Source organism: Mirounga angustirostris, unplaced genomic scaffold, assembly GCF_029215605.1.
Source record: "Mirounga angustirostris isolate CCGP_5_RB_7025 unplaced genomic scaffold, mMirAng1.0.hap1 SCAF_13, whole genome shotgun sequence".
NCBI lineage: Eukaryota > Metazoa > Chordata > Mammalia > Carnivora > Phocidae > Mirounga > Mirounga angustirostris.
Genome location: NW_026991721.1, coordinates 58,884,020 through 58,899,817, shown reverse-complemented (window position 1 = coordinate 58,899,817; position 15,798 = coordinate 58,884,020). Strand labels below are relative to the sequence as shown.

The 15,798-nt window shown below is 40.6% G+C and overlaps 1 protein-coding gene and 1 pseudogene across 5 annotated transcripts in view; both read right to left on the bottom strand.

Annotated features, from left to right (window-relative positions):
• Positions 1-1,920, bottom strand: part of LOC123857439 (E3 ubiquitin-protein ligase TRIM34) — a 40,737-nt gene extending 38,817 nt beyond the window's left edge. For 4 of the 5 annotated variants that reach the window (XR_010406996.1, XM_064577029.1, XM_064577030.1 and 1 more), the window contains exon 1: positions 1,680-1,914. The gene's annotated coding sequence lies outside the window, so the exon portion shown is untranslated. Of the gene's footprint in view, positions 1-1,679 lie in introns of all 5 variants that reach the window. The other variant, XM_064577032.1, reaches the window with a different exon arrangement.
• Positions 1,921-14,277: 12,357 nt separating this feature from the next.
• Positions 14,278-15,242, bottom strand: LOC123856469 (olfactory receptor 52B4-like; annotated as a pseudogene).
• Between the last annotated feature and the right edge of the window lie 556 nt (positions 15,243-15,798).

Genomic DNA, 15,798 nt, shown 5'->3' with positions numbered 1-15,798 from the left:
TCTCCCCAACTCAACTGTAAGCTCTTCTATGTATTTAACATTTACTCCATGTTTAATGCATATTCATTGCACTTTTTTTTTACACCAGCAGCTTTAGTTCCAATGAATCAACTGTTTAAATAAATAAATAAATCTATTTCATCCTATGGGTTTGGGCCTTGTTTTGGATCCTGGGGGAAAATCAGTATCGGGGCAGAAATGGACCCCCCCCCCCAGGAAGACAGGAACAGCGACTTCTGAGAAGTAGGCGTACAGGATATCCTGTACATGTGTCAGAAGGTATGTAACAAACCCATCAATGTGAAAACTGCTCAAAAGTGAGCTTCAGATGGGACATCATCACTGTCAGTCATGGAGCAAATGTCTTAGCAAGACCACTGGATCTCTGGGCTCCTTCATTTTTTTTTTTTTAAGATTTTTATTTATTTATTTAACAGATAGAGAGACAGCGAGAGAGGGAACACAAGCAGGGGGAGTGAGAAGCAGGCTTCTTGCTGAGCAGGGAGCCCAATGCGGGACTCGATCCCAGGACCCTGGGATCGTGACCTGAGCCAAAGGCAGACGCTTAACTGAATGAGCCACCCCGGTGCCCCTGTATATGAGCTTTTATTTATTTATTTATTTATTTTTAAGATTTTATTTATTTATTTGACAGAGAGAGACACAGCGAGAGAGGGAACACAAGCAGGGGGAGTGGCAGAGGGAGAAGCAGGCTCCCCGCTGAGCTGGGAGTCCGATGAGGAACTGGATCCCAGGACCCTGGGATCATGACCTGAGCCTAAGGCAGACGCTTAGTGACTGAGCCACCCAGGCGCCCCCTCTGGACTCCCTCTGAGCAATAATCAGCTCTGGTTAATTAGCTCTGAACAAAGAAAAATAGTAAGGAATTGAGATAACCATGCAAAGGTGTGTCTACAGAGGAGGAATGATGGAGAAAGAGCCCTAAGGCAGGTGGGGATGCTGATGTCAGCGGGCTCCTGGAAGCAAGAGGACAGGGGCCTATGCAGGGAAGTGCAAAGAGACCCCTGAGACTGGCACTCGGAAGGACACAGGGTGAAAGGGGGCCATGGAGGCAGGTGGCAGGCACATCACCTTGCAGGCCAGCGGGAGAGGAAGGCCAGAGACGGCCCCTCGGTTGGTTCCCCGGGGGAGGAATGAGAGAATCAGCTTCAATATGAGCCCGGCCATGACCCCCAAACTCCATTCTGTCTTGTGCTCCACCCTAGGAGCCTGGGCTTTCAACCTCTGGAACATAGGGACCTCTTCTGCCAGCTTTTCTTCAAGCAGGTAGAGGTGGGCAGAAGAGAAGATACTTCCTGTTCAACTTTGAGAAAGAGAGAGTGAGAGAGGGAAAGGATTCCAGTTCTCCTCAGCGATCTCGCTGAGGCAATTCAAACTCTAGAACAGTAAGGGGATGAGGATGGACGCAGCCTGGAGAAAGAAGGGCCCCTCCAGGAAAGGAACAATGCTCCCCACCTCTTGGGCGCTCCTTTCTCTCCAGGCCACCCGTCTCCAGAATCAAGGCTGCCGTCTGTCTGCACTCAGAGCAGGAAGTCTGCAAACTGACTTTTCTTCTCTTCAGAGCACGTCTGGGCCACACACTAAACTCACATACCTTCCTGTCATACCTTCCTTCTGGCGTCTTCCACCCTCTGCCCCCCACTAACTTCCCCACGCACCTTGAGGCCCCAGCAGAGAAGTCTTGGCTCCTGATTTAAGTGGTGAAGAAAAGCCAGGGCAGGCTAGGTCAGCATTTCCTCACCAAACAGGCGCTGGGTCGGCCAGAAGCCACTCCTCCTGAGCAGATGGCTGGGAAGTGAAAGTGAAATCTTCAGGGCTGGCAGGAAGATGAAAGGGGAAGGAGCTTCTGGGCCCAATGGGCAGCGGTCCTATAGGGCCACTGGAAGAGAAATGCTTCAACTCAGTGCTTCGAAAGGGGGCGGGGGGGAGGGAGGGTTTGCCCCAAGGGACTTTTGGCAAAGTCTGAGGACAGATTTGGTTGTCCAACCTGGGGGATGCCACTGCCATCTAGTGGGTAGAGGCCAGGGGTATGGCTAACCACTCTGCCGTGCACAGGACAGCTCCCACAGCAAAGAAGGATCCAGTCCAAAATGTCCAGAGTGCTGAGGTTGAGAGGCTGTTTTAACCCTCTCTGCTTCCTGGGCCAACTAGGCACCGAGAGTCTCCTCCCATCTTATGGTTGTGCACAGGCCGTCAGTTCAGCCTACCAATTTGAATTATCCCCTCAGATCCCACCTTCCATTTGCCCCCAAAGAACACACAACCACCTCCTAGGAAATAGCCAGGAGTTGGGCAGACGAGGGATGGAGGGTGCTGGAAGAGTTGGCTACAAAAGACCAGGACAACTTTTTGGAATATGATTTTCTAAATCCTATTTGTGCAGTAGTCACAGAGATGTAAAACTTCAGCTTTTTAAGTCAGGTGTACAATATAGTGATTGAATACTTCCATACATCACCCGGTGCTCATCACAAGTGCCCTCCTTAATCCCCATCACCTATTTCACCCATTCCCCCCGCCACCTCCCCTCTGTTTGCCCCCCCGTTTTTTTCTTTGCTCATTTGTTTTGCTTCTTAAATTCCACGTGAGTGAAATCATACAGTATTTGTCTTTCTCTGACTGACTTATTTTGCTTACCATAATACTCTCCAGCTCCATCTGCATCATTGCAAATGGCAAGATTTTATTATTTTTATGGCTGAATAATATTCCGTTGTAGATATATACTACCTCTTCTTTATCCATTCATCAATTGATGGACACTTCATAATTTGGCTATTGTAAATAATGTCGCTGTAAACATAGGAGCATATGTATCCCTTTGAATTAGCATTTTTGTATTCTTTGGGTAAATATCCAATAATGAGATTCCTTGATCATAGGGTAGTTCTATTTTTAACTTTTTGAGGAAACTCCATATTGTTTTCCAGAGTGACTGCCCCAATTTGCATTCCCACCAACAATGCACAAGTGTTCCTTTTTCTCCACATCCTCACCAACATCTGTTGTTTCTTGTTGATTTTAGCCATTCTGACAGGTGTGAGGTGATATCTCATTGTAGTTGTGATTTGCATTTCCTTGACAGTAGGTGATGATGAACATCTTTTCATGCGTCTTTTGGCCATTTGTAGGTCTTCTTTGGAGAAATGTCCACTCATGTCTCCTGCCCATTTTTTAGTTGGATATCTGTTTTTTGGGTGTTGAGTTTTATAAGTTCTTTACAGATTTTGGGTAGTGACCTTTCATCAGATATGTCATTTGCAAATATCTTCTCCCATTCCCTATGCCTTTTAGTTTTGTTGATTGTTTCCTTCTCTGTGCAGAAGCTTTTTATTTTGATGTAGTCTCTCCAAGTGATTCTTATGTGAGTCTGAGGTTGAGAACCAATGGCCTCAAGTGGTGAATTGGGCCTTTGGGGCCTTGGGACAGAAAGGACTGCTTTGAAATTGAGATAACCTTGACACCACATCTGATAGGAAGTCATCTTGAACAGGAGTGTTCCTATCAGAAGTCACCACCCTTTCTGGGCACAGGATGATCTCAGCACATTGTGCCTCCATGAAGAGCACATGAGGAAAATAAATTGATGGATTAATTTTCTGTTTGTATTCATCAAGGAAATCCTAGTCTCCTGGGCTCCTTAAGAGCACATTACATAAAAAGTGCCACTTCTGGAATTGCTTTCCAAGGTACCATTGTTCTTTCTGCCCTCCCTCATCATCTGACTCGTGTTTGGGGCCCAAGGATAAGCCCCAAGCAGAAAGACAATTAAAAAATAGTTTGAGGGACGCCTCGGTGGCTCAGTCGGTTAAGAGGCTGCCTTCAGCTCAGGGCGTGATCCCAGGGCCGTGGGATCAAATCCCGCATCAGGCTCCCTGCTAAGCAGGGAGCCTGCTTCTCCCTCTGCCTGCCACTCCCCCTGCTTGTGCTCGCTCTCTCTGACAAATAAATAAAATTTTAAAAATCTTTAAAAAAATTGTTTGAAATTTTAACAACTTTCCCATAAAAATATCTGTATCTATTACATTTAGATTTTTGCTATGACCACTTTTAAGGAGTCAATAATTACCCATTTAGGCTTGTTTATCCTTAATTCAATATTGGTAATTTACATCATTCAGATAACAAATCATTAGACAGATTTGTTAGTTTAGGTGTGTAAATCATTAGTTTAGGTGTGTGAATTACCTCAGCATTGTCCATCACTTCTGTGTGAATAACATCCAATTTTCATCACTAATTTTATACACTTGGGTTTTTTTTCCTCTATTTTTCTTAAAACCTGATTTCTCTATGAATTCAACGGGCTTGCAAGCATGCTATGACTTTGCCATATTTTTACTATTTCCCTAACCATCTACCAACATGTAATATATTAAAGATAGAACAAAATGGCATTTTTGGAAACTCCTTTTAGGGTATCAAGAATTTCTCTGGCATGTCACTGTCAGCTGAGCTATGCTTCCAGAAGACAGGAATGGCCTGGATGGAAGGATAAGCAAGTTCGGTGTATTCAGGAATCTGCACATAGTTCCATGGGACTGTACTTGGAGCTCTAGGTAAACAGAAGAGAGGCCACAAGAGGGGGACAAGTGTCAACATCATCAAGACTCATTTACACAGGCAGGGAGAGAGCTAGGGAGTTATCTGGAGGAGGATGTCAACCACTGCAAACATACCAGGGCAGGAGTAAAGTGTCAGTTTTCCCAGATCCCCTGACTTAACCCCCATTATCCCCATGGGACCCACACTCTCCCCTGGCAGGGCCTAGCTGGGCTCTCTGCTCTGCGAGCCTTCACTTGTAGAAGTAACTCGGAAGCCTGGGTCTCTGCAAATATCAGTATGCATAAGGCCCCCTGAACATGGAAGATAATTGTGTACATCTTTTAATTTTTATTTCATTGTGAAGCTTTTCTGGTTGTTTTTTGAATATTGGACTTTTTTTATTTTTCACAGAATTCTAGAGTTTATTAGCATTGAATCGTGTAATTATTTTGACTATTTTTAATTATCTGTAATGAACTACTTTCATTCACAATTTTGTTAGTTTGTGCTACCTTTTGCCTTGTTTGTTTGTGTAACTTAGCTTTCTTACAACACAATAAGAATGCACTCATATCCCACATTAAATATAAATATTCTAAAATTGTATGAGTGTGTTAAAGATGACCATTTGGCATAATAGCATTTCGGTAGAAAGATAATTAACACTTACTTATGGACCATGAGGTGCCCTCTGCCCACCACCAAACAACTTGAAGACAATTATGACCTTTGTTCTTAAGTGTCCAATATTCTCAAGAATAACTTAAAGCACTTGGGAAATAGTACTTTGCCTGTAGGGTCTCAGTGGCAAAGCAACCCTGAGGAGAAAAGCAATTCCTCTCCTCCCACCCTTGGGAGACTAGATGAACCACCTGCACTGGGTAGGTACACAGCCTGGGAGAGGCACTGCAGAGTGGGAAAGGTTGAGGGTCCTGAGATTAACAAAAACAAAACAGATCTAGGGTGCAGTCAGGATCAAGAGATTGTCCAGCATCGTCCTCAGACAAGAGGGAAGATCATTAGAATTTCACACAAATGAGCGCAGATCTTATGTCTATTTCCAGCGAGGAGCTCAGTTCCCAGGGTTGAGAAGGTTCTGATCGCCCTCTGGTGATGTCTCTAGTTACTGCAGCTTGCTCACTGTCCATGGACAGTCCTGTGGACTGAAGCTCCTTATGCCCTGAGATTCTCCTGAGCCCCCCAAACTTCCACGGTGGACACGTCATCTCTAATTATGGCCCAGCGCAGTCCTAAAGCCCCAGAAATACCAGATGGCATTACTGCCATATACACTTTCAGAGATGATAGGAAGGAGAAAGTCCTAGAACTGATTCCTGGGTGGTGAGAATCCACACTGGGCACCCACAGGATTTTTTTTATTTTAAATTCAAATCCCTTCTCTGATCCTTCCCTGAAATTGGAAAAATTGAAAGCAGCCCGCAGGTTCGTGGTCTTGTCAGCAGACGGCGCCATTTCTAGGGCCCCGGGGCTCTGTGGAAAAGATCATGGCCTGTGGCTTGTAGATCTTTTTTTCCAGTTTGCTATCTCAAGTCTCTTTTTTTTTTCTTTCTCTGTAACCACTTTCTCATCTTGAACTGGGGACTGGGAATTTCAGAGAATGAAAGACCTGAATATCTCTGGAGAGTTATCTGTCAATAATTCAGGAGCCAGCGCAGCATTGTAGTAATAAACTGGTATGCAGGGGTCTAAAGGAAATAGTTACAAGCTGATTTCTGACAGTTTCCATGCAGGAGTGCTGGAGGTAAGGGCGTGTGTCTACACAGAGAGATTGGATGTGTCTGATTTGATACCCTCTCCCTCACCAAAGGTCGCCCGGAGCTGGGGAACTGGAAAATTCCTGACAAGGAAGGGATCAGAGCAGAAACTACTTGGTCAAGCAGCTCATTACTTCTCTTTGTCTCAGTTCAGACGTTGGTAAGGGATAGTCCGCAATGAAAATGCCTGAAGACCTGGGGATATTACCAAGTATGGTGACACCTTTTGATCTCTCTCGCTGGAGGCACAGAACAGGCCCTACCTCATTCCTGACCTGAATGAGTGACGCTCGTCAGGAGAAAAGCAACACTGACCCACCTTCACCACTGCTGTGGGCACTAGTCCCAGCATTCCGGAGCCTTCCTCTGTCACTCTAAGTCATAATGTGAACAGGTAAACTGAAAAATGGACACTTAGCTGGGCAGAGAGAGAGTCTCTAGTGAAAGAGAATTACTGAGAATTAGAATATCAGACTTGCCGTTTTAGTTCCAACATGTGAAGAACTTGAAAGTCATTACTTCTAACTTTTAAAGAAAAAAGCTGAACAGAATGACTAAAATCAAGAAGGCAAAAAACGTGTTGGAGAGGATGTGAAGAAAAAGGAACCCTCATACACTGTTGCTGGGAATTAAAACGGATGTACCACTGTGAAAAACAGAACGGAGGTTCCTCAAAAAATTAAAAATAGAACTACCATATGACCCAAATAATTCCACTACTGGGTAATTACCCAAAGAAAGTGAAAATACTAATTCAAAAAGATATATGCACCCTTACATTTATTGCAGCACTTGTGAGTGCAGCGTAATGTATAGACATGTGCAATCACTATGTTGTACACCTGAAACAAATGTAACATTGTGTGTCAACTACACTCAAATTAAAAAAAAAAAAAATGTAAAGAAAGAACAAACTGAACATCCACGACTTTTTTTTTTTTTTTGGATGCAACAGAGACTTGAGGCCACAGGATAAACCACCACTCTGGAATCTAGAAACAGATGATAGGTTAGCACAGAGAATAACAGCCTCCATCTGCTTACCTAGAGAAGTTGCATGAATCATAAACTAATAGGCACATTAAAAATGGTAATTCTAATGAATTGCTGGAGGCCGAGTATGGATGGCTCCACGGTGAGAAATTCCTGAGACAAACTGCCACAGGGGACAACCTCACACAGTCCTGGAATTTATTTCCAAGGAAACCAAATCAGGTCTGCGGGGAGGGGGGGGGGAGTCCTGTCTTTTCTCTGGCAGAGGGAGGGTAAAAGAACCATTATGGAATATGCCCAAAGAAGTCCCCATAACAAAATGAAATGCAAGAGAAAAAGGAATGATAAGGGAAAACAAGAGAAAATGTCCAAGAATTGTGGGACAATTTCTTAATATGTAATATATGTATAATTGCAATACTAGAAGGAGAAAAGAGAGAATGAAGCAGGACCACAAGAAATATTTGAAATAAAAATGGCCAAGAATTTTCCAAAAAATAACAACAAACACCAAATCAGAGATCTAAGAAGTTCTGATAACACCAAACAGGACAATGTTTTGTTTGTTTGTTTGTTTTAATTCTACACCTGGAAAAAGAATATCAAATCAATTTTTAACTATTTAACTATTAATAATATTTAACTATTTTTTAAGCAAACTAATTTGCTTAAAAAGGCAGCAAGGAATAAGAAGAGAATAAAGTTTTGGTTTTAGAATAAGTTTTTTTTTTTTTACAATGATGATTTCTTTTACAATCAGATCAAATTTTTAAATTATCTGTGATTTTTAAATCAACTTCTTCTATTTCTTGAAATAAAACCAAGGTAACCATGGTTAAGGTACACTAAAATGTATTCTTAAAATGATTCATTCAAATCATAAAGATCAGAAGCCAGGATAAAATCAATGGACAGCTAGTTACAGATTTAGATAATTAGGTCACCAGGAATGAGCTGTTTCACACTGACACGTGTCTTTTTTCATATCCATATGACAGTTACCCCTCGCACAAACTGCATAGCCAGGAACGACCTCTCTGGAAGCCTAGATTGGGGTCAATTCAGAGATTCAAGAAGAGATAAGATTAAAAATGAATATGAGCTCTGGGTGGGCTGGAGAACCCATGCACCACTCTCCCTCCACTCGGGCCCCTCACGCAAACCCACACAAATACACGGGGCCACCCACCCTCCAGATGCCATCAGAAGATAAGTTCTCTTCATTATATGTATCTAAAATTCCATCTACTTTTTCTCTCTCAGATTCCAGCATCATTTTCCACACCAGCATCACCTCTTTTCTGCCCTATGGCTTCCTAATTATTCTCCCGGTTAACACATTCTACCCAACATATATTCTTCACAGAATAACCAAAATTTTCTTTGACAATGGAAATATGATCATGCCATCCTTGAAAGTAAAACATTTCATTGGGTGTCTATTGCTTTTAGGATTAAAACTTAATTTATTAACAATGTCTACCCGGCACTTAGTGAAGGGGTGACGGAGACCTCTGGTCTTATTTTAAGCCACTCACTGTATTCCATTCCTGCTGCCCCTCTTATAATACGTCACCAGAGCCAAGCTCCTTCTCCTGTTGTGTGTTTTTTTCTCCAGAAGTCTCTGCCCCTCCTACTTCACTTAACCAAATCTAACGAATCCTTCATATCTCTCATTAAAGGCTCCTCCTTCAGGTAAGTATCTCTGACCACAGGACCTAACAATGTCCTCCATTATCACAAGTGTAATTCAAATGTCTTCTTATAGCTTTATTTTTAATGTCTGTCTTCTCCTCAAGTCTGTAAACTTTGAGTTTCTTAGCATATCCCCCTCATATATTAAAAAATATGTGGAGACTGAAATGAGAAAATACCATTTTTAACTATACCAAAAGAAAAAAAAGTACTTAGGTATAAAATTAGCAAAATATGTATGGGATCTATATGCTGAACACTAGATTGCTGATGAAGTAAGTCAAAGGAGAACTCAGTAGATGGAGAGGAATACTAGGTTCATGAATTGGAAGACTCAACATAGTAAAGAGATCAGATGTCGATCTTTCCAAATGTGATCTATCTATTTAATGAAATTCCTATCAAAATCCCAGCAAAGTTTTCTGTAGACATAGACCCACTTATTCTAAAATCTATAAGGAAAAGCAAAGGACCTGAAATACACAAGATGATTTTGAAAAAGAATGGTGTGTGAGGAATCACTCTACTTGATGTTAAAGCTTACTATTTAGCCCTAATAATCAACATAGTGTGTCATTGGCAGATGAATAGATGCAGAGATCAATGGAACAGAATAGAAAACCACAAAACAGACCTACATAAATATGCCCAACTGATTTTGGACAGTGGCACAAAAGGAACTGAATGGAGGAAGAACAGCTTTTGTCAACAAATAATGCTGGAGCAATGAACATCCATAGGCCAAAAAGGAAAAAAAAAAGAAAATTAGCTCAAAGTCGAAGTAAAGATAAAACAAATACTCATAAAACATTTAGAAGAAACAGAAGAAAATCCCAAAGATCTAACGCAGGACAAAGAGTTTTAAGATGACTCCGAAGCACAACCCCCAAAAAGGAAAAATCAATAAACTGGAGTTCTTATCAATTTAAAAACTTTAAAAAGTTTTAAAAATTAAAATTTTATTCTGAGAAAGTTCCATTAAGAGGATGAAAAGACAAGCTACACACTGGGAAAATTGATTTGCAAACCATACATTTGACAATGGCTTTGTATTTAGAATATATGAAGGACTCCCAAACTTAACAGTAAAAACACAAAGAATTCAATTGGAAAACAGACAAATTGCACAAACTGGTATTTCACTGAGGAGAAATATGACAAGCAAACACATGGAAACAGGGTCACTCATACATCCTCGTGGGGATGTAAACTGATAAAGTCACTCAGGAATACAGACTGGTGGTTTCTTATAAAACTAAATAGGAACTTATCATAGGACCCAGAATTGCACACTTGAGCATTAATCTCACAGACATGAAAACTTACATTTACACAAACACTTGTGCATAAGTGGTCATAGCAGCTTTATTCATAGCCCCAAACTGGAAAGAACACAAATGTCATTTAACATATGAATGCTTAAAAGCACTCTGGCACATCCTTTCTACATCCATGGTAGAATACCACGGAATTCCACTCAACAATAAAAAGAAATAAACTACTGATATACACAACTATTTGGATGAATTCAAAGCAAGTTATGTTGAGTGAAGTAAACCCAGTCTCTAAAGGTTATGTGCTGTGTGATTCCATTTACATAACATTCATGAAATAACAAAATTGTAGAATGGAGGACCAATTAGTGGTTCCCAGGGGCTAGGTATGGAGGGAGAAGGGTGTGGGTGAAGCTACAAAAGGGTATCATATGTAGTGATTGAACAATTCTGCATCTTAATTGTGGTGGAGGTTCTGTGAGTCTATAATGTGATATAATTATTTAGAACTATACACACACACAAAGAATTATACACACACAGACACAGAACACACACAAGTAGTGCATGTAAAACTGATGAAATCTAGTGAGTTCTATGGTTTTGTACCAATGTCAACCTTACAGTTTTGATAATTGTATTATAGTTACACAGGATGTTACCACAGGGGAAAACTGGTTGAAAGATAAGCATGACCTTCCAGTACATAGTTATTTTGCACCTTCCTGTGAATATGTAATTACTTCAAAATTAAAAGATGTTTTGCACGTGTTAAATGTGAAAAAAGATATCTGAAGACAAGGGAAAATAAAAAGTAATAATTATAATAGCAAATACATATAACACTACATGCTTGATGCCATTCTAAGCACATTACATATAGTAAGTCATTTAATCCTTATAAGAATTCTATAATGTTTACAAAATAATCCTAATTTAGAGATGAGAAAGTGAAAATAGAGAAATGTATGTGAAAAATACTCAAATCCTAGCTTAAGGTGAATTTTCTATGATTAAGCAAAGGGAAAAGACAGAAGCAACCTACATACAGCTATTAATATACTTAAATATGTTAAATATTTAAATCAGTTCATAAAAATGTTAAAAATAAAAGACAAACATACTGGATAAATACTTAAATATGAGAATGAAAACATATTATTATGACACTTTTTAAAAATCATGAAAAGAGATATGGACAACACAGAGTTTTCAGAAATTAAATGGGCAAAAACAAAGACAGCTAAAATCATCTGGGTGATTTAGTAGTCAAGAGCACAAACGTGACAAATAAAAAAGAAACAGATTTGTTTTTGCCTCTGACATTTTCCTCCATAAAGTTTCCATTTCCTCATCTGTAAAACCTATTTTACGAAGTGCAAGTGAAGGTGACATGAGGTAATGTACATAGAATGTTTAGCATGGGAGCTGGAACATAAGTACTCAAGAAACGGTAGTTATTATTACTTTGTAAGATGAGGTATAGCTATCTAATATATATTTAACCTCAAAACAATTAAAAATAATTAAACAATTTAACCTCAAAACAATTAAAAGTAAAAATTGCAGTATAATATTTTTGTCCTTTTAAATGGCAAAAAAAAATTAAAGAAAAATATTCAACTCCATTGTTAGTGCAGAGAGATATATTATGATCCTTTCTGAGTACATTTTTATAGGATTCATCAAAAAAATTCTATAAAATATGCAATAGCATTTCTAGGACTCCATCCTTAAAATAAAAATTGAAACACAAGATTTATGTTTAATATTTAAAATGTCTGAAAAAATATATGCAAAGAACAACAAATGTTAAGTCAATATATCAAAAAGTTACCAGTAGTTTTCTCCTGACTAGGGATTTTCTTTATACTTTTGTTGTTTTCCAGTCGCCTTACATTGAGTATTTGCATCTTATATTGAAAGACAATACTTACAAAAAATTTATCTAAACATATCTGGACTGTATACTTAAACATCAAATAGAATTGAGCCTTAAATCTGTAAATATATAGTCATAATGCCTTGCAAAAAGGGCCTAAAAGAATAATGTTTTGTTAAATAAAGTATAGTAAAACCCTGCAATAAAATACTATGCAGGCACAGTAATTGATTATATAAATGCATATGTATTAGAAACAATGTCAACAAGTACTGCCAGAAAAGTAGTTACAAACCCTCTACATACTGTATGGTGACTCCATAACATAATAAAATAAAATAAAATTTGAAAAAAACCCCTATACATAGTACAATCAATATTTTATATATGTATCATATGATAATATTTTCCAGGTAGATAAAGGAGTAGATCAAGCTATAGATACAGATGGAGAAAAAAATACAGACACAGATAGAGATACAGATGCAGATGTAGATATGTAAGTATATAGATATAGATATATAAACATAGGAGACAAAATTTTAACAATAAAATTGCTTGGGGGCTGTACGTTTATGGGTTTATGAGTTCCATTTCATGTTTGCTTTTTTTCATAATTTCTAATATTTTCCACAAGGGACATAGATTTTTTTTTATAAAGATTTTATTTATTTATTTGAGACAGAGAGAATGAGAGACAGAGAGCACGAGAGGGAAGAGGGCAGAGGGAGAAGCAGACCCCCTGCTGAGCAGGGAGCCCGATGCGGGACTCGATCCCGGGACTCCAGGATCATGACCTGAGCCGAAGGCAGTCGCTTAACCAACTGAGCCACCCAGGCGCCCGGGACATAGATTTTTAATTAAATACATATTTAAAAAAGAAACATGGACAACACACTATCTTCCTCCAAGAGGAAGTATCAACTAAAGAGCACACTGGGAAGGAGCTGTGGGTGGGGAGAGTCACAGAGGAGAAGAGATGAGAAGTGGGTGTGGAAGGAGGAATAGGAGTTTTCCACAAGCCGATGGAGGTTATCCCAAGGCAGAGCAGGGACATGGAGAACATGGCATGGCCTGGGAAAGGTGAGGCATAAATGGCCTGGTGAGTCTGATGCTCCGGTCGCTCGGAGGTGACATGGGCAGTGCTGCAGTAAAGGAGGTGAAGAGTCAGGTCGTTAAAGGCCTCGACTACCCCACTGAAGAGGGGATCACTGAAGAACATGGCCTGACATTGAGATTGGAGGAGCCCCCTCCTCAGCATCCCCCCAGCACACATCAGCCCTCAGAAACCACAGGAGGGACCAGTCTCCATTACCTCAGTCTCCTCAGGGGTTGTTCTGCCAAATACAAAACACACAATTCATTTACATTCTCTTATTACAGACCTTCATGTTGACAGGATATAAATTATAATATAATAGGAATAACTACAAAACATAGAATCACTGATTCTGAGAATGTCATTAGCCAGAATGAAGGGCATTAAGGAGTATATGATTGTCTAGAGATCTCACAAGATGTCTCAGAGCTTGAGAAACTCACTGAGGAATAGCTGAACAAAATCCCAGGCCAGAGCACTGCTCTCACTTCATCTATTTTTAAAGATCATGCTAGAGTCATTAAGGATATATGACTTCTGAAAATCAATGCAATCCTGTCCCAGGGTCTTGGTGGGAGCGGGCTTGCTCAGTCCAACGGGGTGCTGTGCTCAGGTTGTTTTGATGACAAAGGAGTAAGTCCTGCAACCTCCCTGGTGAACTTGCTCCAGACACAGAACTCACTGAGCCATTTCCGAGTGTTTCAGTGGATCCCCCCTACGCACCACTTCCAGAGACCACTTCATAGATGGCTAGGGATTCTGAAAACTCAGTTTGTTTTTTTTTAAAAGATTTTTATTTATTTATTTGACAGAGAGAGACACAGCGAGAGAGGGAACACAAGCAGGGGGAGTGGGAGAGGGAGAAGCAGGCCTCCCTCAGAGCAGGGAGCCTGATGCGGGGCTCGATCCCAGGACTCTGGGATCATGACCTGAGCTGAAGGCAGACGCTTAATGACTGAGCTATCCAGGTGCCCTGAAAACTCAGTTCTTAAACTAAAGTGATTTCTGCTTTGTAAACAACACATGAACCACCTGCTCCCAGATTTGCTTGGTCTTGATCCCATAAATGACAGGATTCAGCATAGGTGGGGCAAAAGGCATGCAAAGATGGGGCATGCAAAGATTAGCCAACAAGATGTGGGTATGAAGAGGAATGTGGTGTCCAAACCTCTTAGTAAGGATTGTAAAGATTCCAGGCCCATAAAAGAGGACAATGACACAGATGTGGGAGCCACATGTGTTGAGAACTTTGTGGCGAGCATCTTGAGAAGGGATGCAGAAGACAGCACAGAGAATCAGCACCTAGGAAACAAAAATTAGCACAGCATCTAAAACCACTGTTAACATTAGGATGGAAAATCCCTACCAGATATTCATTCGAATGTCATGACAAGCATATTTGGCCAAGCCAATGTGTTCACAAAAGGTGTGTGGAATGACATTATTGTGGCAGAAAATCAATCTTTTCAAAAGAAATATGGGGAAAAGTGTACAGAACTTCTCAGAAAGACAGTCACACCGATTTTCCCAATCAGAGCACGTGTAAGAATAGTGGTATATCTCAGTGGGTAGCATATGGCAATGTAGTGGTCAAACACCATCACCAGCAAGATCCCTGACTCAGAGATGAAGGTGGTATGGATGATGAAGAACCGAGTGATGCAGTGATCCAGGGAGATCTCCCCAGCATGGAACCAGAAGATGGCCAAGGCCTGAGGTACTGTGCACGTGGAGAGGACAATGTCCGCTCCGGCCAGCATGCAGAGGAGGAGGTACATGGGTTCATGGAGGCTGCGCTTTGTGAGGATAATGCAGATGAGCAGACTGTTTCCGAGCAGGGCGATGACATAGGAAATGATGAAGGGGATGGAAATCCACGTGTGCTGGTCTTCTAGCCCAGGGATGCCCAGGAAGTGGAAGACCATATAGCTAATAGCAGTGTGGTTTAAGGCAGTCATGCCTGGAGTAGATGACCTGGGATCTCACTTTCTGTTTACAAAGAGATAAAAATACATATTCTTAAAAAAAAAAAAGTATTTTATTTATTTGAGAGAGAGAGAGTGAGCGAGCACAAGCAGGGGGAGGGGCAAAGGGACAGGGAGAAGCAGATTCGGGCTGAACAGGGAGCCCGACATGGGGCTCAATCCCAGGACCCTGAGATCATGACCTGAGCTGAAGGCAGATGCTTAACCCCGAAAATACACATTCTTTTTAATATATTCTTAAGGGGAATTATTCTAATATTCTTTGTGAATATTAGAACTTTTGGCATATCTCACACTCTTCATCTTCTCGGAACATGCAAATAGGAAATATGCAAAGATAAAGGATATGGTCTGTGCCTCAATGAATGACAGCCAGTTATATTCACCTCCAACTAATCAAAGTCAGAAACATTATTGTATGTATTTCACTTTCAAACAGAGGATTATACATAAACAGAAAAACTCATTATGCATGACTAGGGAGAGTGTAAAAGATACTTGAAATTGACTAATTTATCAGAAGGGAGAC